The sequence below is a fragment of the Brienomyrus brachyistius genome, chromosome 2 (assembly GCF_023856365.1).
Source record: "Brienomyrus brachyistius isolate T26 chromosome 2, BBRACH_0.4, whole genome shotgun sequence".
Classification (NCBI taxonomy): domain Eukaryota; kingdom Metazoa; phylum Chordata; class Actinopteri; order Osteoglossiformes; family Mormyridae; genus Brienomyrus; species Brienomyrus brachyistius.
This window is the reverse complement of record NC_064534.1, coordinates 36,714,576-36,730,975: the sequence shown is the minus strand read 5'-3', so window position 1 is coordinate 36,730,975 and position 16,400 is coordinate 36,714,576. Positions and strand designations below refer to the sequence as shown.

Sequence of the window (16,400 nt, the reverse complement as noted above, 5' to 3'; positions counted from 1 at the left end):
GAGAGAAACTACCAAAAACAGCCCTTTTGCATTACACGCCTCTATACATGCCAGTTGGTCCCATTGGATACTACTAATGTTCTTTTTTTTTTTTATCTGACTCACACAGCAGCCCCACCATCCAATCGGCAGCGCCGGACCCACACCCAACATTCACCAAACTACTCAGCCGGCAGCCTACCACAATTATTCCATTCTTTCCGCATCCGCACACTTCCTTCTTTTTAACTCATTTTCACTACCGCACAGGTTAATCGCCGCACGTCCCCCGCCAGCAAACATTACTCCTTTGCCTACTGCATGCAGGCTTCTATTAACGACCCTCTGTTATCAACTCCGCTAACAGCCACAAAATCTCCGCCGCACGAAGCCCACTGGTAGCTGCTGAATCACATGCTTCCCCAAAACATCGCGCTGTCAGAACACTGGGAGCTACACACACCAACAAGTCCATACTGCAGGCTGCAGCCAGAACAATTTTCTACATTCAAACATCGACGGCCTCTTCTCTCTAAAAATTCACCAGACCGCTTCTACCACCAGCAAATAAGTTTCCATCCCTAATTCCTCTGTGATTCCCACTAACCTAAACATTAAGCTGGCATTGAAGGGTGTGAATTACCCCGGCCAATCTGTTCTTTTAAATACAGCTTTTAGCAAGTTTTGAAAGGAGAAGAGCAGAACTTGCTATGCCAATAATATCGAGTCTTCTGTGGCGAAGTGGTTTTTGCATAGAAAACTATGGAAGCCCGTTTCCGCCACAAAAAGAAAAAAAATAAGTCATAATAACGAGAAACTTTCTCATTATTACGACTTAGTATCTCATAATAACAAGAAACTTTCTAATTTTTTCGACTTAGTTTCTCGTTATTATGAGATACTTTCTCATTAGTACGACTTAGTATCCCATAATAACGAGAAACTTTCTCATTTTTACGACTTAGTTTCTCGTTATTATGAGATACTAAGTCGTACTAATGAGAAAGTATCTCATAATAACGAGAAACTAAGTCATAATAATGAGAAAGTATCTCATAATAACGAGATACTTTCTCATTATTACGACTTAGTATCTCATAATAACGAGAAACTAAGTCGTACTAATGAGAAAGTATCTCATAATAACGAGAAACTAAGTCGTAAAAATGAGAAAGTTTCTCGTTATTATGAGATACTAAGTCGTACTAATGAGAAAGTATCTCATAATAACGAGAAACTTTCTCATTTTTACGACTTAGTATCTCATAATAACGAGAAACTAAGTCGTACTAATGAGAAAGTATCTCATAATAACGAGAAACTAAGTCGTAAAAATGAGAAAGTTTCTCGTTATTATGAGATACTAAGTCGTACTAATGAGAAAGTATCTCATAATAACGAGAAACTTTCTCATTTTTACGACTTAGTTTCTCGTTATTATGAGATACTTTCTCATTATTATGACAGTTTCTCAGGAGAACCTTATGAATGTGTACAACAAGTTGAGGTGACTGTGGCTAGAGTTAGCGGAGTTATGTTTGCTAAGCATGTTCAGCAGTACTTTAAACGGGGCTTCACAAATAAAGAAATACTAACGTTGCTGAAAGAGTTACATGGAGTTCAAATTAGCAATCGAACCCTCGAGCGAATTCTGTACAGACGTCAGCTTTGGAGAAGAAAGAACAAAACTGACGAGGCTGATGTGGCAGCATTCATTCAACAACAGCTACAAACATCGGGTCAGTCGCACGGCTATAGATGGATGCATCAGAAATGTTGGTTACATGGGATTATTACTGACAGAGAGACAGTTCGCATGATATTGCGATTACTAGACGGTCAGGGAGTGGATCTAAGGGCAAATAATCGACTGCGTCGGAGAGTGTACAATAGCCGTGGTCCCAATTACGTATGGCACATCGATGGATATGATAAGTTAAAACCGTACGGCATTGCCATAAGTGGATGTATCGACGGGTTTTCCCGGAAAATAATTTGGCTCGAATCTTACAAAACAAACAATGATCCACGCGTTATTGCGGGATATTATATAACAGCTGTTTCTGAATACGAAGGATGCCCTACAAGAGTCAGGCTGGACCATGGAACGGAGAACAGTTATATCGCAGATATGCAAAGATTTTTTCAGTCCAATGAAAATTTTGCGGCACAGTGTGTCTCTTTCGGCCCAAGTACTACTAACCAACGAATTGAAAGATGGTGGCTCACTCTCCGAAGCCAGTGCGCACAATTTTGGATGAACATCTTTGACAGTCTCAAAGAAGATGGACATTTTATGGACACGTTTCTGGACAAATCGCTGATCCAGTTTTGTTTCCAAAACATGATTCAGGTAGGCATAACATAGAACACCAATCACACACAATGGCAATGTAAATTATGGCTATAAAATTATTGCACATATTCCAGTTTGTAGTGCATGCAAAGCAAAACAATACGTGTACATTTGCTGTCATAATAATGTCAGGTTGTGCTGTATTTTCAAATGCATTATCGTAGCATTTTACATAACAGCCGATCTTAACTGTAGTCTTCTCTTGGGCCACTTTGCTATAACTTTTTAATCATTCTGAAATATATTCTTATGACCATGTGCAATAAGTTATTTCATACCCTGATTATGATATCACGCGCGAACGTCATTTATACAAGTCACAGTCGGCGTATGGAGCAACTAACATTAAAAACGTCTCACTGTCGGCAGCTTTCTCCCATCGTTCACTTAATAGAGCTGAGGCGGTTCGTTCAAGACCGATATTTCAGCGGTGTATTGCAACACCACGAAATAAACGCCAGAGCAAATTTTATTTTCCAATTCCATGACTTTTCCATGTTTTTCATGACTGTTCTTAACCTGTACATTTATACATTACAGTTCACGTATGCATTACCATTACAGTACTTGTTTTTATACGTAACCAGATTGCACCACCTTGAGGTGTAAATAGCCTATTATTTCTTCTGTCTTCAGGAGGAACTGGATGAAATTGCGTCTGCATGGAACAATCACAGAATAAGACCAGTTCACAACTCGAGGTCCCCTAACGGACGTCCCTTACTGATGTATACAGTACCTCATTTATATGGAGCTACAGATTTCTTGCAGAATGTGAACCCTGAGCTGGCTGACTTGTGTCTTGAAGACTGTTTGTTTAAAGATTATCCTTGTGATGAAGATGTATTTCATGTTTGTGTTGAACTAATGTCAGAGTATAATCTGTCTGTGTCAGATGATGTCTATGAAATGGTGGACATGTACATTAGACTTAGAGAGCTAATTATTAGTGAACTAAATGTTGAGTGATGTACTGATGCTAAAAATGTCAATTGAAATTATCACATGGAATATATGCATTTATATTCATACTGATTTCAATGAGAATTTGTAAAAGTACAAAACAGACTCATTCTAAATTTAAATTCACATTGTATTATTTATTAGTCCAAACACTGTTTATTAGTCCATTTTTTGTCTTAAATTACTTTGTTTTAATGTATTCCTGTGCAATATCCAATACATTAACAGAAATAAACTGTATAGAGTGAAAATAAAGTGCACAGCACCAAAACATATAAGTTTCTTATAACGATAATTATATATATAAAAAAATCTCAGAATAAAATGTCTAAAACATCTGAACATTCAAATTAAACTTCTTGAATTCAAAAGACACCTAAGCATAAAATGTCTAAAACATCTGAACACTTGCATTAATCTAAATTAACACTAGCATTTACCCTTTTCTTTTGGATTTTTCAACTTTTCCTCCTTTTTGTTGGGTGTTGACACTTTAAACAAATAAGTCTAATTCAAACAAAAGATAAAGGTTCAGGGCTACAAAGTCACTCAGTGTAGGTAAAATGTTTCAATACAAAATGTGCACAATTGTGTGTCCATGGTGTAACTGATATAATCAAACTTTACATGGAACAAAGTTAACAAACACTACATTGTGCATTTTAAGACATGCATGGTACACATTTGCGTAAGTCACAGTGGACTTTCAGTACCACAAACTTTTTAAACAATGTCCATTACCCATACATTTGATTCCAGAACTTTGTTGATCTCTGATCTGAAGTCTGGATAACTGTCATAGTGGAGTGACAATTCCAACACACAGCCACAAGTATGCGCTATAGGTCTCCGCTGAAAGCCTTTTATTTGCGTAAAGATAATGCTAATGATTTTACCAAGAAATAAATCAGATCCTGTGCAAAATCTGAGAAACAGCGACAGTCGTTGCGGGTCAGACTCCCTCACATATGTAGTTACATACCTCTGAATGTCCTTCTCCTGGGTGTTCAGTGCCTCTGGGAAGGAAAGGGACTTCACAACTTTTCTGCTTGTCGGAAGCAGATACTCGTAAGTTGTTAAAATCTGCTCAATTTCTAGCCCAGCAGTTGAAAGTGTGGTTGCCCACTGATCAATGACATATGCAGGTTCTTGGAGCAGCTTTTTGTGTGCTAGCTCTTGAAGGATATCTCCAAAATTGTTGGCTGTTGGCCTTTTCCTACACAGGTAATTATCCAAAATCTCAAGTAATTCATCCTTGTCAACACTGTCAAAGTCTGATCGCCAAGATTCGAAAACTGCTCGGTCTCCTTCTGGAACAAACTTGAGGAAATTTTCAATTAAATCACTCTTGATATACCCAGAGGCTGCTTGTTCCAAAATCACTGGAGCTAGTCTGACAGGAAGATACTTTTCCTTCCGCCATCCAAAAGCTATTATACGGCCAACACTTTCCCACTGTGCTTGGCCAAAATCGTGACGAAGAAAAGGCACTTTCAAAGAACTACCCATGGTGCACTGGTCGTAAAAGTCATGCCAGAATTCAGAAAGACAGTCCCTTACTACTCCTCCATCATCATGCCCCATCTCAAAATTTCCATCTGGCAGTACAAGCTGGATTTTCACATTTTTGCTTAGAATACTTTCATCAGAAAAATGTGAAATAAGTTCAAGAAGTACATTTCCACGATGAACAACTAGAATTCTTGGTGTTTTCTGACTTTCAGGAGACATAGGCAGTGTGTCATCCATGCTTTGCTCAGTAATGCCTCTATGATTATCTGTGACGAATGTAACTACGTTACTGTCTTCCAAAAGATCCAAAGTAAATGGTTCAGTGCTCACTACCTCTGTGGAGTGAAGAAAAGATATGCTTTGGGTGCTGGAAGTGTCTCTCTCATTCCCAATGTAGATAACATCTGGTACATCTGCATTTTGGGATGTATGAGATGACTGTTCTATAATAGGGGTGGAACTCTCAAAATCCTGAAAACTTAAATTTTCTTCAGAAAATTCTACATTTGCATTCCCCTGATTTTGTGTACTATTTTTTGTTTTTGTTGCCAAGTAGAACCTAAGAAGTGGCAATTTAGTGTCTTCGTACAATTTCTCCACTGTTGCACTTTCATCCACTGACATTTCCTGATAGTCTTTCAAGTCAAACTCAAATTCTGTGGTGTTCCCTTTCACATTCTTTCCATTTGGAAAAAAGAGACATGTCGCTTCTTTTATCAAATCTGCTTTGCTTGAATCCTTTGAGACATCAATTTTCCGTGTGCCCCCACCTTTTCTTGTTCTCACCTGTTTTAAAACCTTTTCTTCATCATCATAATGCATCCACCCCAATTCTATCTTCCTTACACTTTTCTCCGCATTTTTTGTGACCAATTTTTGAGTTGAGCCTTTTCCATATTCCTCAGTTCTTTGTTTTTTGGATAATTTGGATTTTAGGCGATCAAAAAGCTTTGATTTGCGAGTTTGGGGACAATCTTCCTGCCGCCTACAAAATCCAAGCACGGCCAGACGATCTCCATAAGATGGCAAGTATGTCTTCAGTTGCTCATCTGTCATCAGTAGAATGACACTGACATCAATCTAAAGAAAACAAATAGTGCAATACAATCATCTATTTAAATATGCACAGTATTACAGACATTTTGTTCTTTCCCATTATTGATATTGCAAGTCTGTTTAAACATACATAAATGAAAGCCAATTTTAATGCAACAAAGTATTTAAGTACTGTCACAGATTTAGAAACCAAGTACAGTGTGTGTGTATGCCTACGACTACCACTCATTTTGACGCTAAATATTACTGTAATTTAGGTTTAGTTAAATCTTACCTTTTCCTGTTCCAATTTTTCAATTGTTTCTTCTGGAACATTTCTTTGTCTTAAAAACTGTATCAAGTCACCCATTTCTGTGGACATATGCATGTTACAATTTCTTAGGATCATTGCCTGGTGGTGCAGTAAAATCACACCGATAACATAGCACAGAGGTGTTTAGAACAGATCAAATAACAGATTAAATTTCAAAAGCATACATTCGAAGAACCTCTTGTTAAAATCCCCTAATTTAACCAATAAAAAACAATGCGTGAAAATGAAATTTTAAGAAGTTTTTACATATTCGACCTCCCACCAAATATGAAACATTACGCTTGGTAAATAGATCACACATTGCTTGACATACAAGTAGCCAGACATGCAAACCTAATACACTAATCTAACTAGCTTTGTCTAACCGCAGTAAATAACATTTGCAGTTAACTCTATGCTGTATTCACTTGTGGTCTTAAATCACGAAGAACTGTATTCAGCACAATTTGTAAGTTTAAATTATTTTATTTATAATTCTAAAATCTGATCACGTGGACTGGCACTTATGCTAGATCTAGTTTATTAAGAATGCACAATAATAAATTGCAGTGAATTTTCCAAAAAACGCCATAGCATTAAAAACAACTGTAGTATGTGTTCTCGCAGACACTTTAGGTTGCTCTTTGGTCACAACAACTTTGGGAAACTCTCTCCCTATTAGCTATATCACGTTAAGCAGCCTACCCGAAAATCTAAACTGAGAACCATAAACTTGCCACCATGAAATTACGAATAACACAACTGCACTTACCTTAGATAATGATGCGCAAAATACCATGCCCGCCATAAACGTAGTCGAAGATTTGGAGCTTCCTCCGGAAACGGAAAAAGCCTCAAGTCATTTAAATCGAAGTCATGAAAAAAAAAAATTCTCGTTGTAAAAAAAAAAAAAATATCGTTAGAAAAAAAAAATTCTCGTTGCAAAAAAAAAAACGTTTCTCAAAATAACGAGAAACGTTCTCATTATTACGACTTAGTATCTCATAATAACGAGATACTAAGTCGTAATAATGAGAAAGTTTCTCGTTATTATGAGATACTAAGTCGTACAAATGAGAAAGTTTCTCGTTATTATGAGATACTAAGTCGTACAAATGAGAAAGTTTCTCGTTATTATGAGATACTAAATTGTAATAATGAGAAAGTTTCTCGTTATTATGACTTATTTTTTTTCTTTTTGTGGCGGAAACGGGCTTCCATAGAAAACAAAGCGGTCAGTTGAAGAGGAATAATATCAGTACTTTGTTTAAAACTGTGTGTAAAAAGCTGTCTCTTTATCATTAACAATAAGTTGTAAAACGTGAATGGGGAGTGACAGTCTTCAAGTTTGTGAGAAGATCGTGCCCTGGTGGAATAAAGGCACGAACAGCTTACAGCACCTAGAATTACCAGGAAGTATTTAGAGTAAAACGGTGTGTAAAAGCTGCCTTAATGAATGAGATAAAAATATATATATATATATATATATATATATAAAATAGTAAAATGGAAGGGGAGTGGTAGATTTAAATTAATCGTGAAGTGGAGCACCCCCTGTATAAAGTAAAAGTGAGAAAAGCTTACAGTACCTGGTATTCCCAGGAGGTCTCCCATCCAAGTACTAACCAGACCCTACCCTGCTTGGCTTCCGAGATCGGATGAGATCGGGCATGTTCAGGGTGGTATGGCCATAAGCGAGAGACGCGACCAAAAACAGCCCTTTTGCATTACACGCGTCTATACATGCCAGTTAGTCCCATTGGATCCTACTCCTGGTTTTTTTTTTTTTTATCTGACTCACACTGCAGCCCCACCATCCAATCGGTAGCGCCGGACCCACACCCAACATTCACCAAACTACTCAGCCGGCAGCCTACCACAATTATTCCATTCTTTCCGCATCCGCACACTTCCTTCTTTTTAACTCATTTTCACTACCGCACAGGTTAATCGCCGCACGTCCCCCGCCAGCAAACATTACTCCTTTGCCTACTGCATGCAGGCTTCTATTAACGACCCTCTGTTATCAACTCCGCTAACAGCCACAAAATCTCCGCCGCACGAAGCCCACTGGTAGCTGCTGAATCACATGCTTCCCCAAAACATCGCGCTGTCAGAACACTGGGAGCTACACACACCAACAAGTCCATACTGCAGGCTGCAGCCAGAACAATTTTCTACATTCAAACATCGACGGCCTCTTCTCTCTAAAAATTCACCAGACCGCTTCTACCACCAGCAAAGAAGTTTCCATCCCTAATTCCTCTGTGATTCCCACTAACCTAAACATTAAGCTGGCATTGAAGGGTGTGAATTACCCCGGCCAATCTGTTCTTTTAAATACAGCTTTTAGCAAGTTTTGAAAGGAGAAGAGCAGAACTTGCTATGCCAATAATATCGAGTCTTCTGTGGCGAAGTGGTTTTTGCATAGAAAACTATGGAAGCCCGTTTCCGCCACAAAAAGAAAAAAAATAAGTCATAATAACGAGAAACTTTCTCATTATTACGACTTAGTATCTCATAATAACAAGAAACTTTCTAATTTTTTCGACTTAGTTTCTCGTTATTATGAGATACTTTCTCATTAGTACGACTTAGTATCCCATAATAACGAGAAACTTTCTCATTTTTACGACTTAGTTTCTCGTTATTATGAGATACTAAGTCGTACTAATGAGAAAGTATCTCATAATAACGAGAAACTAAGTCATAATAATGAGAAAGTATCTCATAATAACGAGATACTTTCTCATTATTACGACTTAGTATCTCATAATAACGAGAAACTAAGTCGTACTAATGAGAAAGTATCTCATAATAACGAGAAACTAAGTCGTAAAAATGAGAAAGTTTCTCGTTATTATGAGATACTAAGTCGTACTAATGAGAAAGTATCTCATAATAACGAGAAACTTTCTCATTTTTACGACTTAGTATCTCATAATAACGAGAAACTAAGTCGTACTAATGAGAAAGTATCTCATAATAACGAGAAACTAAGTCGTAAAAATGAGAAAGTTTCTCGTTATTATGAGATACTAAGTCGTACTAATGAGAAAGTATCTCATAATAACGAGAAACTTTCTCATTTTTACGACTTAGTTTCTCGTTATTATGAGATACTTTCTCATTATTATGACAGTTTCTCAGGAGAACCTTATGAATGTGTACAACAAGTTGAGGTGACTGTGGCTAGAGTTAGCGGAGTTATGTTTGCTAAGCATGTTCAGCAGTACTTTAAACGGGGCTTCACAAATAAAGAAATACTAACGTTGCTGAAAGAGTTACATGGAGTTCAAATTAGCAATCGAACCCTCGAGCGAATTCTGTACAGACGTCAGCTTTGGAGAAGAAAGAACAAAACTGACGAGGCTGATGTGGCAGCATTCATTCAACAACAGCTACAAACATCGGGTCAGTCGCACGGCTATAGATGGATGCATCAGAAATGTTGGTTACATGGGATTATTACTGACAGAGAGACAGTTCGCATGATATTGCGATTACTAGACGGTCAGGGAGTGGATCTAAGGGCAAATAATCGACTGCGTCGGAGAGTGTACAATAGCCGTGGTCCCAATTACGTATGGCACATCGATGGATATGATAAGTTAAAACCGTACGGCATTGCCATAAGTGGATGTATCGACGGGTTTTCCCGGAAAATAATTTGGCTCGAATCTTACAAAACAAACAATGATCCACGCGTTATTGCGGGATATTATATAACAGCTGTTTCTGAATACGAAGGATGCCCTACAAGAGTCAGGCTGGACCATGGAACGGAGAACAGTTATATCGCAGATATGCAAAGATTTTTTCAGTCCAATGAAAATTTTGCGGCACAGTGTGTCTCTTTCGGCCCAAGTACTACTAACCAACGAATTGAAAGATGGTGGCTCACTCTCCGAAGCCAGTGCGCACAATTTTGGATGAACATCTTTGACAGTCTCAAAGAAGATGGACATTTTATGGACACGTTTCTGGACAAATCGCTGATCCAGTTTTGTTTCCAAAACATGATTCAGGTAGGCATAACATAGAACACCAATCACACACAATGGCAATGTAAATTATGGCTATAAAATTATTGCACATATTCCAGTTTGTAGTGCATGCAAAGCAAAACAATACGTGTACATTTGCTGTCATAATAATGTCAGGTTGTGCTGTATTTTCAAATGCATTATCGTAGCATTTTACATAACAGCCGATCTTAACTGTAGTCTTCTCTTGGGCCACTTTGCTATAACTTTTTAATCATTCTGAAATATATTCTTATGACCATGTGCAATAAGTTATTTCATACCCTGATTATGATATCACGCGCGAACGTCATTTATACAAGTCACAGTCGGCGTATGGAGCAACTAACATTAAAAACGTCTCACTGTCGGCAGCTTTCTCCCATCGTTCACTTAATAGAGCTGAGGCGGTTTGTTCAAGACCGATATTTCAGCGGTGTATTGCAACACCACGAAATAAACGCCAGAGCAAATTTTATTTTCCAATTCCATGACTTTTCCATGTTTTTCATGACTGTTCTTAACCTGTACATTTATACATTACAGTTCACGTATGCATTACCATTACAGTACTTGTTTTTATACGTAACCAGATTGCACCACCTTGAGGTGTAAATAGCCTATTATTTCTTCTGTCTTCAGGAGGAACTGGATGAAATTGCGTCTGCATGGAACAATCACAGAATAAGACCAGTTCACAACTCGAGGTCCCCTAACGGACGTCCCTTACTGATGTATACAGTACCTCATTTATATGGAGCTACAGATTTCTTGCAGAATGTGAACCCTGAGCTGGCTGACTTGTGTCTTGAAGACTGTTTGTTTAAAGATTATCCTTGTGATGAAGATGTATTTCATGTTTGTGTTGAACTAATGTCAGAGTATAATCTGTCTGTGTCAGATGATGTCTATGAAATGGTGGACATGTACATTAGACTTAGAGAGCTAATTATTAGTGAACTAAATGTTGAGTGATGTACTGATGCTAAAAATGTCAATTGAAATTATCACATGGAATATATGCATTTATATTCATACTGATTTCAATGAGAATTTGTAAAAGTACAAAACAGACTCATTCTAAATTTAAATTCACATTGTATTATTTATTAGTCCAAACACTGTTTATTAGTCCATTTTTTGTCTTAAATTACTTTGTTTTAATGTATTCCTGTGCAATATCCAATACATTAACAGAAATAAACTGTATAGAGTGAAAATAAAGTGCACAGCACCAAAACATATAAGTTTCTTATAACGATAATTATATATATAAAAAAATCTCAGAATAAAATGTCTAAAACATCTGAACATTCAAATTAAACTTCTTGAATTCAAAAGACACCTAAGCATAAAATGTCTAAAACATCTGAACACTTGCATTAATCTAAATTAACACTAGCATTTACCCTTTTCTTTTGGATTTTTCAACTTTTCCTCCTTTTTGTTGGGTGTTGACACTTTAAACAAATAAGTCTAATTCAAACAAAAGATAAAGGTTCAGGGCTACAAAGTCACTCAGTGTAGGTAAAATGTTTCAATACAAAATGTGCACAATTGTGTGTCCATGGTGTAACTGATATAATCAAACTTTACATGGAACAAAGTTAACAAACACTACATTGTGCATTTTAAGACATGCATGGTACACATTTGCGTAAGTCACAGTGGACTTTCAGTACCACAAACTTTTTAAACAATGTCCATTACCCATACATTTGATTCCAGAACTTTGTTGATCTCTGATCTGAAGTCTGGATAACTGTCATAGTGGAGTGACAATTCCAACACACAGCCACAAGTATGCGCTATAGGTCTCCGCTGAAAGCCTTTTATTTGCGTAAAGATAATGCTAATGATTTTACCAAGAAATAAATCAGATCCTGTGCAAAATCTGAGAAACAGCGACAGTCGTTGCGGGTCAGACTCCCTCACATATGTAGTTACATACCTCTGAATGTCCTTCTCCTGGGTGTTCAGTGCCTCTGGGAAGGAAAGGGACTTCACAACTTTTCTGCTTGTCGGAAGCAGATACTCGTAAGTTGTTAAAATCTGCTCAATTTCTAGCCCAGCAGTTGAAAGTGTGGTTGCCCACTGATCAATGACATATGCAGGTTCTTGGAGCAGCTTTTTGTGTGCTAGCTCTTGAAGGATATCTCCAAAATTGTTGGCTGTTGGCCTTTTCCTACACAGGTAATTATCCAAAATCTCAAGTAATTCATCCTTGTCAACACTGTCAAAGTCTGATCGCCAAGATTCGAAAACTGCTCGGTCTCCTTCTGGAACAAACTTGAGGAAATTTTCAATTAAATCACTCTTGATATACCCAGAGGCTGCTTGTTCCAAAATCACTGGAGCTAGTCTGACAGGAAGATACTTTTCCTTCCGCCATCCAAAAGCTATTATACGGCCAACACTTTCCCACTGTGCTTGGCCAAAATCGTGACGAAGAAAAGGCACTTTCAAAGAACTACCCATGGTGCACTGGTCGTAAAAGTCATGCCAGAATTCAGAAAGACAGTCCCTTACTACTCCTCCATCATCATGCCCCATCTCAAAATTTCCATCTGGCAGTACAAGCTGGATTTTCACATTTTTGCTTAGAATACTTTCATCAGAAAAATGTGAAATAAGTTCAAGAAGTACATTTCCACGGTGAACAACTAGAATTCTTGGTGTTTTCTGACTTTCAGGAGACATAGGCAGTGTGTCATCCATGCTTTGCTCAGTAATGCCTCTATGATTATCTGTGACGAATGTAACTACGTTACTGTCTTCCAAAAGATCCAAAGTAAATGGTTCAGTGCTCACTACCTCTGTGGAGTGAAGAAAAGATATGCTTTGGGTGCTGGAAGTGTCTCTCTCATTCCCAATGTAGATAACATCTGGTACATCTGCATTTTGGGATGTATGAGATGACTGTTCTATAATAGGGGTGGAACTCTCAAAATCCTGAAAACTTAAATTTTCTTCAGAAAATTCTACATTTGCATTCCCCTGATTTTGTGTACTATTTTTTGTTTTTGTTGCCAAGTAGAACCTAAGAAGTGGCAATTTAGTGTCTTCGTACAATTTCCCCACTGTTGCACTTTCATCCACTGACATTTCCTGATAGTCTTTCAAGTCAAACTCAAATTCTGTGGTGTTCCCTTTCACATTCTTTCCATTTGGAAAAAAGAGACATGTCGCTTCTTTTATCAAATCTGCTTTGCTTGAATCCTTTGAGACATCAATTTTCCGTGTGCCCCCACCTTTTCTTGTTCTCACCTGTTTTAAAACCTTTTCTTCATCATCATAATGCATCCACCCCAATTCTATCTTCCTTACACTTTTCTCCGCATTTTTTGTGACCAATTTTTGAGTTGAGCCTTTTCCATATTCCTCAGTTCTTTGTTTTTTGGATAATTTGGATTTTAGGCGATCAAAAAGCTTTGATTTGCGAGTTTGGGGACAATCTTCCTGCCGCCTACAAAATCCAAGCACGGCCAGACGATCTCCATAAGATGGCAAGTATGTCTTCAGTTGCTCATCTGTCATCAGTAGAATGACACTGACATCAATCTAAAGAAAACAAATAGTGCAATACAATCATCTATTTAAATATGCACAGTATTACAGACATTTTGTTCTTTCCCATTATTGATATTGCAAGTCTGTTTAAACATACATAAATGAAAGCCAATTTTAATGCAACAAAGTATTTAAGTACTGTCACAGATTTAGAAACCAAGTACAGTGTGTGTGTATGCCTACGACTACCACTCATTTTGACGCTAAATATTACTGTAATTTAGGTTTAGTTAAATCTTACCTTTTCCTGTTCCAATTTTTCAATTGTTTCTTCTGGAACATTTCTTTGTCTTAAAAACTGTATCAAGTCACCCATTTCTGTGGACATATGCATGTTACAATTTCTTAGGATCATTGCCTGGTGGTGCAGTAAAATCACACCGATAACATAGCACAGAGGTGTTTAGAACAGATCAAATAACAGATTAAATTTCAAAAGCATACATTCGAAGAACCTCTTGTTAAAATCCCCTAATTTAACCAATAAAAAACAATGCGTGAAAATGAAATTTTAAGAAGTTTTTACATATTCGACCTCCCACCAAATATGAAACATTACGCTTGGTAAATAGATCACACATTGCTTGACATACAAGTAGCCAGACATGCAAACCTAATACACTAATCTAACTAGCTTTGTCTAACCGCAGTAAATAACATTTGCAGTTAACTCTATGCTGTATTCACTTGTGGTCTTAAATCACGAAGAACTGTATTCAGCACAATTTGTAAGTTTAAATTATTTTATTTATAATTCTAAAATCTGATCACGTGGACTGGCACTTATGCTAGATCTAGTTTATTAAGAATGCACAATAATAAATTGCAGTGAATTTTCCAAAAAACGCCATAGCATTAAAAACAACTGTAGTATGTGTTCTCGCAGACACTTTAGGTTGCTCTTTGGTCACAACGACTTTGGGAAACTCTCTCCCTATTAGCTATATCACGTTAAGCAGCCTACCCGAAAATCTAAACTGAGAACCATAAACTTGCCACCATGAAATTACGAATAACACAACTGCACTTACCTTAGATAATGATGCGCAAAATACCATGCCCGCCATAAACGTAGTCGAAGATTTGGAGCTTCCTCCGGAAACGGAAAAAGCCTCAAGTCATTTAAATCGAAGTCATGAAAAAAAAAAATTCTCGTTGTAAAAAAAAAAAAAATATCGTTAGAAAAAAAAAATTCTCGTTGCAAAAAAAAAAAACGTTTCTCAAAATAACGAGAAACGTTCTCATTATTACGACTTAGTATCTCATAATAAGAAGATGAGATCGGGCATGTTCAGGGTGGTATGGCCATAAGCGAGAGACGCGACCAAAAACAGCCCTTTTGCATTACACGCGTCTATACATGCCAGTTAGTCCCATTGGATCCTACTCCTGGTTTTTTTTTTTTTTATCTGACTCACACTGCAGCCCCACCATCCAATCGGTAGCGCCGGACCCACACCCAACATTCACCAAACTACTCAGCCGGCAGCCTACCACAATTATTCCATTCTTTCCGCATCCGCACACTTCCTTCTTTTTAACTCATTTTCACTACCGCACAGGTTAATCGCCGCACGTCCCCCGCCGGCAAACATTACTCCTTTGCCTACTGCATGCAGGCTTCTCTTAACGACCCTCTGTTATCAACTCCGCTAACAGCCACAAAATCTTCGCCGCACGAAGCCCACTGGTAGCTGCTGAATCACATGCTTCCCCAAAACGTCGCGCTGTCAGAACACTGGGAGCTACACACACCAACAAGTCCATACTGCAGGCTGCAGCCAGAACAATTTTCTACATTCAAACATCGACGGCCTCTTCTCTCTAAAAATTCACCAGACCGCTTCTACCACCAGCAAAGAAGTTTCCATCCCTAATTCCTCTGTGATTCCCACTAACCTAAACATTAAGCTGGCATTGAAGGGTGTGAATTACCCCGGCCAATCTGTTCTTTTAAATACAGCTTTTAGCAAGTTTTGAAAGGAGAAGAGCAGAACTTGCTATGCCAATAATATCGAGTCTTCTGTGGCGAAGTGGTTTTTGCATAGAAAACAAAGCGGTCAGTTGAAGAGGAATAATATCAGTACTTTGTTTAAAACTGTGTGTAAAAAGCTGTCTCTTTATCATTAACAATAAGTTGTAAAACGTGAATGGGGAGTGACAGTCTTCAAGTTTGTGAGAAGATCGCGCCCTGGTGGAATAAAGGCACGAACAGCTTACAGCACCTAGAATTACCAGGAAGTATTTAGAGTAAAACGGTTTCTAAAAGCTGCCTTTATGAATGAGAGAAAAAAAAAAAAAATATATATATATATATATATATATAAAATAGTAAAATGGAAGGGGAGTGATAGATTTAAATTAATCGTGAAGTGGAGCGCCCCCTGTATAAAGTAAAAGTGAGAAAAGCTTACAGCACCTGGTATTCCCAGGTGGTCTCCCATCCAAGTACTAACCAGACCCTACCCTGCTTAGCTTCCGAGATCAGACGAGATCGGGCGCGTTCAGGGTGGTATGGCCGTAAGCGAGAGAAACTACCAAAAACAGCCCTTTTGCATTACACGCCTCTATACATACTAGTTGGTCCCATTGGATACTACTAATGTTCTTTTTTTTTTTTTTATCTGACTCACACTGAAGCCCCACC

The 16,400-nt window shown here is 37.8% G+C and overlaps 2 non-coding genes across 2 annotated transcripts; both read right to left on the bottom strand.

Moving 5' to 3' along the window:
- Window positions 1-7,735: 7,735 nt before the first annotated feature.
- On the bottom strand, window positions 7,736-7,854 carry LOC125734824 (5S ribosomal RNA). Its single transcript, XR_007394127.1, has one exon. It is a non-coding gene; the product is annotated as a 5S ribosomal RNA (ribosomal RNA).
- An 8,306-nt stretch (window positions 7,855-16,160) lies between these two features.
- Window positions 16,161-16,279, bottom strand: LOC125734103 (5S ribosomal RNA). The gene has a single exon (XR_007393428.1). It is a non-coding gene; the product is annotated as a 5S ribosomal RNA (ribosomal RNA).
- Between the last annotated feature and the right edge of the window lie 121 nt (window positions 16,280-16,400).